The sequence below is a fragment of the Micromys minutus genome, assembly GCF_963924665.1.
Source record: "Micromys minutus genome assembly, chromosome: 7".
Taxonomy (NCBI): Eukaryota; Metazoa; Chordata; class Mammalia; order Rodentia; family Muridae; genus Micromys; species Micromys minutus.
Genome location: NC_137976.1, coordinates 41,065,461 through 41,071,460, shown reverse-complemented (window position 1 = coordinate 41,071,460; position 6,000 = coordinate 41,065,461).

Here is a 6,000-nt window from a genome sequence, read left to right as displayed (position 1 = left end):
AAGACTCCATTGAAATAAATTTCTAATATTGTTTTATTGTTAATGTAGTTTTTTGAAAATATTGTATACAGGTTTTGAATCTGTCTTTTATGAAGTTAGGGGCCCACTGTTTCCTTTCTCTAAAGGTACCACTATTTCCCTTTCAGGAATAATTCATCATTACTGGCAGCATTTCATCCTGACATTGATAAAACTGTCAACAAGAAAAGTCAAGAATGTATTCAATTCATGACTTTCAGTTGAATAGGACAACCATCTGTGTTAGTTGCAGTTTTCATCAATATGCATGTATTAAAGGGAAATTCTTGAATAAATGTATGAATGGTTATGTACATGATTTAGTCAATGAATAGCCTCATGGAATATCTCCTTGGTATGCTTACACAGCTAATAATTCATTTTTTGTCTATTATTCTAACCAAGTAGGTTCTTGTAAATTACTAGAATGATGCAACTTCAGTACTTTAAACCAAGATTATCTGTTATTAGCTCTGTAGTGCAACACATTATTTAGCTTTTCCCAGCCTTCTTCTTTTTCTTTTTTAATAAAGTAGGATATATAAGGATACTTCCACTGGATTCTTTGAAATGTGTGTACAAAGCTGTATAAAGAGTTCTTTAACAATCTTACAGTGATATTTCCTATAGTAATTATTAACAATATTTCCTTAAAGATCTCCTTTTTCTTTTGTTACATAATCATACTTACGACCTCCTGATTACCAGTGTTTTGCAAATTATGATAGGCAGCCTTACATCCATCATCATCATCATTATTTTTCTCAATAAAATTTTCTTCACTTTTTTCCTCACAGCATAATTTGATGTTCATAATTAGTTTTGCTATTGTCTTTGAAAATTATCATTATACTGTAATATGGGTATTAAAGTTTGACATGAGAAAAGTTCAGGATGCTGCTGAATAGTAAAATGTTTGTTTTGTGTATGCTAGGTATTTTATTTTCATAATAAAAAGATTCCTGAAATTGACATTTTGGTTGTCTTGGATTTCTAGACTTTCATGTCAAATTCAAAATGGCTTTATCTCAATTTGTGTAAATATCTGTACTAGTATTTTGGTAGAAATTGTGCTGAATCTGCAGATACCTTCTTGTAGGATGGCCATTTTCACAATATTAATCCTAAATACCTATGATCTTGGGCCTGAATTCCCAGTCATAACTGAGGGCCAATTGTGATATGATTGGTGAATGAAAATCAGTTTTAAGATGGTAGCATCTGTATAGATAAGGTCAACTCAGGACAGTGTCAAATATGCCACTGTGGGTGAGTACCTATCTTAGAATATATATATAACACAAACTAATCTTGATGAAATTATTTAAAAGCAGAAACAAAAACATGAAAGGAGAGAAGCAGCTGTGTATTTGTAAAGAGGTGGCATAAGACCAACGGATTCTCCTCCCATTGATGCCCCTATAAAGCCATCCTCTGCTACACATGAAGTTGGAGCCATAGATTTGTCCAAGGGTATTCTTTTGATAGTGGTTTAATTTCCGGGAACTCAGATTGGTTGCTATTGTTTTTCTTTCTATGGTGTTACAATAGCCTTCTGCTCCTTCAGTCCTTTCTCCAACCCCTCCATTGGGAACCCAGTTATGAATTCAATGGTTGGCTGAGAGCATCCACCTCTGTATTAATCATGCTCTGGCAGAGCCTCTTGTAAGACAGGCTCCTGTTAGCATGCACTTCTTGGCATGAGCAATATTGTCTCTGTTTGGTGGCTGTTTGTAGGCTAGATCTCCAGGAGGGATAGCATCTGGATGGTCTTTGCTTCAATCTCTTCTTCAAACATTGTCTCTGTATTTCCTCCTTGAAATATTTTTTTCTGCTTCTAAAAAGAATTGAATCATCTGCACTTTGGTCTTATTTCTTCTTGAGCTTCATGTAGTCTATGAATTATATCTTGGGTAATCTGAGCTTTTGGGCTAATATCCACTTATCAATGAGTGCATACCATGTGTGTTTTTTAATGATTGGGTTACCTTACTCAGGATGACGTTTTCTAGTTCCATCAATTGACCTTATAATTTCATGAAGTCATTGTTTTTAATCAATGGGTAGTATTGTATTGTGTAAATGTACCACATTTTCTGTATCAGTTTCTCTGTTGAAGGACATCTGGGTTCTTTCCAACTTCTGACTAATATAAATAAGGTTGCTATGAAAATGATGGAATGTGTATCCTTGTTATATGGTGGAGAATCTTTTAGGTATATGACCAGGAGTGGTATAGCTGGGTTCTCATGTAGTACTATGTCCAATTTTCTGAGGAACCTTCAGATTGATTTTGAGAGTAGTTGTACCAAATTGCAATCCCACCAACAATGGAAGATAGTTCCTCTTTCTCCACATCTTCACCACTGTCCGCTTTCCCCTAATTTTTTTATCTTAGTCATTCAGACTGGTATGAAGCAGATTCTCAGGGGTGTTTTGATTTGCATTTCCCTGATGAATATGGATATTGAATATTTCTTTAGGTGATTCTCATCCATTCAGTATTCTTCAGTTGAGAATTCATTGTTTATATCTGTACCCCATTTTCTAATAGGGTTATTTCATTCTCAGGAGTCTTCTTGAGTTATTTGTATATATTGAATACTAGACCTCTATCAGATAAAGGATTGAAAAGATATTTTCTCATTCTGTGGGTTGCTGTTTTGTCCTAAAGTCAATTTTCTTTGTCTTATAGAAGCTTTGCAATTTTATGAGGTCTCATTTGTAGATCATTGGTCTTACAGAATAAGCCATTGGTCTTTTGTTCAGGATAGTTCTGTCTTTACATATGTGTTTGAAACTCTTCCTCACTTTCTCTTCTATTGATTTCAGTGTATCAGGTTTTATGTGCAGGTCCTTTAACCACTTGGACTTGAGCTTTGTACCTGGTAATAAGAATGAATCTATTTGTCTTCTTCTACATGCTGACTACCAGTTAGACCACCACCAGTTTTTGAAAATGCTATTGTATTTTGACTGAATGGTTTTAGCTTCTTTGTCAAAGATGAAGTGACCATAGTTGTGTGGGTTCATTTCTGGATCTTCAATTCTATTCCACTGACCTACTTTCCTGTCTCTGTACAAATACCATACAGTTTTTATCAGTATTGCTCTATAATGCAGCTTGATATTAGGGATGGTAATTCTCCAAGTTATTTTATTGTTGAGAATAGATTTTGCTATCCTGAGGGGTTTTTTTTTTTTTTTTTGGTATTTCAAATGAATTTGCAAATTGCTCTTTTTAACTCTATGTATAATTGAGTTGAAATTTTGATGAGGATTGCACTGAATCTGCTGATTCTTTTTGTCACAATGGCCATTTTACTGTATCAATCCTACCAACCCAGGAGCACTGGATATCTTTCCATCTTCTGAGATCTTCTATTTCTTCTTGAAAGACATGACATTCTTCTTATGCAGATATTTCACATGCTTGGTTAGAGTCACATAAATGCATTTTATATTATTTGTGACTATTGTTTAGGATGTTGTTTCTCTAATTTTATTCTCAGCCTGGTTTTCTTTTAAGTAGAGGAATGTTACTGTTTTGTTTGAGTTAATCCAGTAACTTTCCTGCAGTTGTTTTTCAACTGTAGATGTTCTCTAATGGAATTTTGCAGTCACATAATTATACATTCATATCATCTGTAAATGGTTATATGTTGACTCCTTCCTTTCCAGTTTGCATCTCTTTGACTTCATTTTGTTGTCAATTTCTCTGGCTAGGATTTTCAGTACTATATTGTATGGGTAGGGTGAGAGTCGACATCCATGTGTAGTCCCTGATTTGAATAGGATTGTTTGATATTTCTCTCCTGTTAGTTGGAAGTTGTCTACTGGTTGCTGTATATTGCTTTTACTATGTTTGAGCCATCCTTGTACTCCTGTGATTACATCCGTGGAGAGTATTTCTTCTAGGTCTTTTAAGAAGGTATGATAAAGGTCTGCACTAAACCCATCTGGTCCTGGGCTGGTTTTGGTTGAGAGATTTTGATGATTGCTTCGTTTTTTATTATGGTTTTATGAGGCTATTTAGATGGTTTATCTGATCATGATTTAACGTTGTACCTAATATCTGTCTAGAAAATGGTACATTTTCTCCAGATTTTCCAGTTTTGTTGAGTATAGGCTTTCGTAGTAGGATCTGATAATTTCTATAATTTCCTATATTTTGTTGTTATGTCTCCTTTTTCATTTCTGATTTTGTTAATTTGGATATTGTCTCTTTGCCCTCTGGTTAGATGGGCTAAGGGCTTATCTATCTTGTTGTTTTTCATAAAGCATGAGCTACTAGTTTTGTTGATTCTTTTATAGTTCTTTTGGTTTCTACTTTGTTGATTTTACCCCTAGAGTTAATTATTGCCAGCCTTCTACTAATCTTGTGTATGATTGGTTCATTTTGTTCCAGAGCATTTTGGAGTCAAAGTGCGAGTGCATGGTCTTTCCATTTTGTTTATTTGTTTTTTTGTTTTTGTTTGTTTGTTTGTTTGTTTTTTTGAGGAACTCAGAACTATGAGTTTTCCTCTTAGCACTGCTTTCATTGTGTCCCATAAGTTTTGGTATGTTGTGACTTCATTTTTATAAAATTCTAAAAAGTCTTGAATTTCTTTATTATTTCTTCCTTGACCAATTTATTATTAAGTACAGCATTATTCAGCTTCCATGTGTATGTGTGCTTTTTGTCCTTGTTGGTGTTATTGAAGAAAATACTTAGTCCATTGTGATCTGATAAGATGCATGAGATTATATCAATCATCTTATATCTGTTGAGACCTGTTTTGTGACTGACTATATTGCCAGTTTTGGAGGATGTACCCTGTGGTGCTAAGAAAAAGGTGTGTGTGTGTGTGTGTGTGTGTGTGTGTGTGTGTGTGTGTGTTTGATTTTAGGATGAAATGTTTTATAGGTATCTCTTAAATTCATTTGCTTTATAACTTCTGTTGGTTTCAATGTACCTCTGTTTCATTTCTGTTTACATGATATTTCCATTGATGAGATTTGGGTGTTAAATTCTCCCACTATTATTGTGTTAGCTACATTGTATGATTTGAACTTTAGTAATATTTCTTTTATGAATGTATGTTTTTTGTAATTTGGTGCATAGATATTCAGAATTGACATTTCATCTTGGTAGATTTTTTTCCATTGATGTCTATGATGTTTCTCTCCCTATTGTTTTGATAACTTTTAGTTAATAGTTGATTTTATTTGATATTAGAATTGCTACTCTCTCTTACTTCTTGGGACCATTTGCTTGGTCAATTTTTGCCTAGCCTTTTCCTCTGAGGTAATGGATATCATTGTCACTGATCTGTGTTTTCTGTATGCAGCTAAATGCTGGGTTCTGTTCATGTATCCAGTCTGCTACTCTATGTCTTTTTATTGGAATATTGACTCCTTTGGTGGTAAAAGATATTAGGTAACAATGATGGTTTTTTCCTGCCTTTTGTTGTTGTTGTTGTTAGAGGTAAAATTATGTTTGTGTAGCCCTCTTTTCTTGGGCTAGTTGGAAGATTACATTTTTTGCTTTTTCTAGGGTGTAGTTTTCATCCTTATGTTGGAGTTTTTCATCTAATATTCTTTGTAGGGATGGATTTGTGGAAAGATATTGTGTAAATTTGGTTTCGTCATTGAATATCTTGGTATCTCCATTTATGTTAATTAAGAGATTTGTTGGATATAGCAGCTTGGACTAGCAAGGCCATATGACACCTCCCCAGGATCTTCAAGCTTTCTTAGTTTCTTTTGAGAATTCGGTTGTGATAGGTCTACCTTTATATGTTACTTGAAAATTTTCCCTTACTGCTTTTAATATTCTATCTTTATTTTGTGTTTTGACTATTATGTAGAATTTGTTTTCTGTTCCAATGTACTTAGTGTAGTGTAGGCTTCTTGTACATTTATGGGCATTTCTTTCTTTAGGTTCAGGAAGTATTCTTCTATTCTGGCCCTTTAAAATGAAAATCTTTATTCTCTTCTATA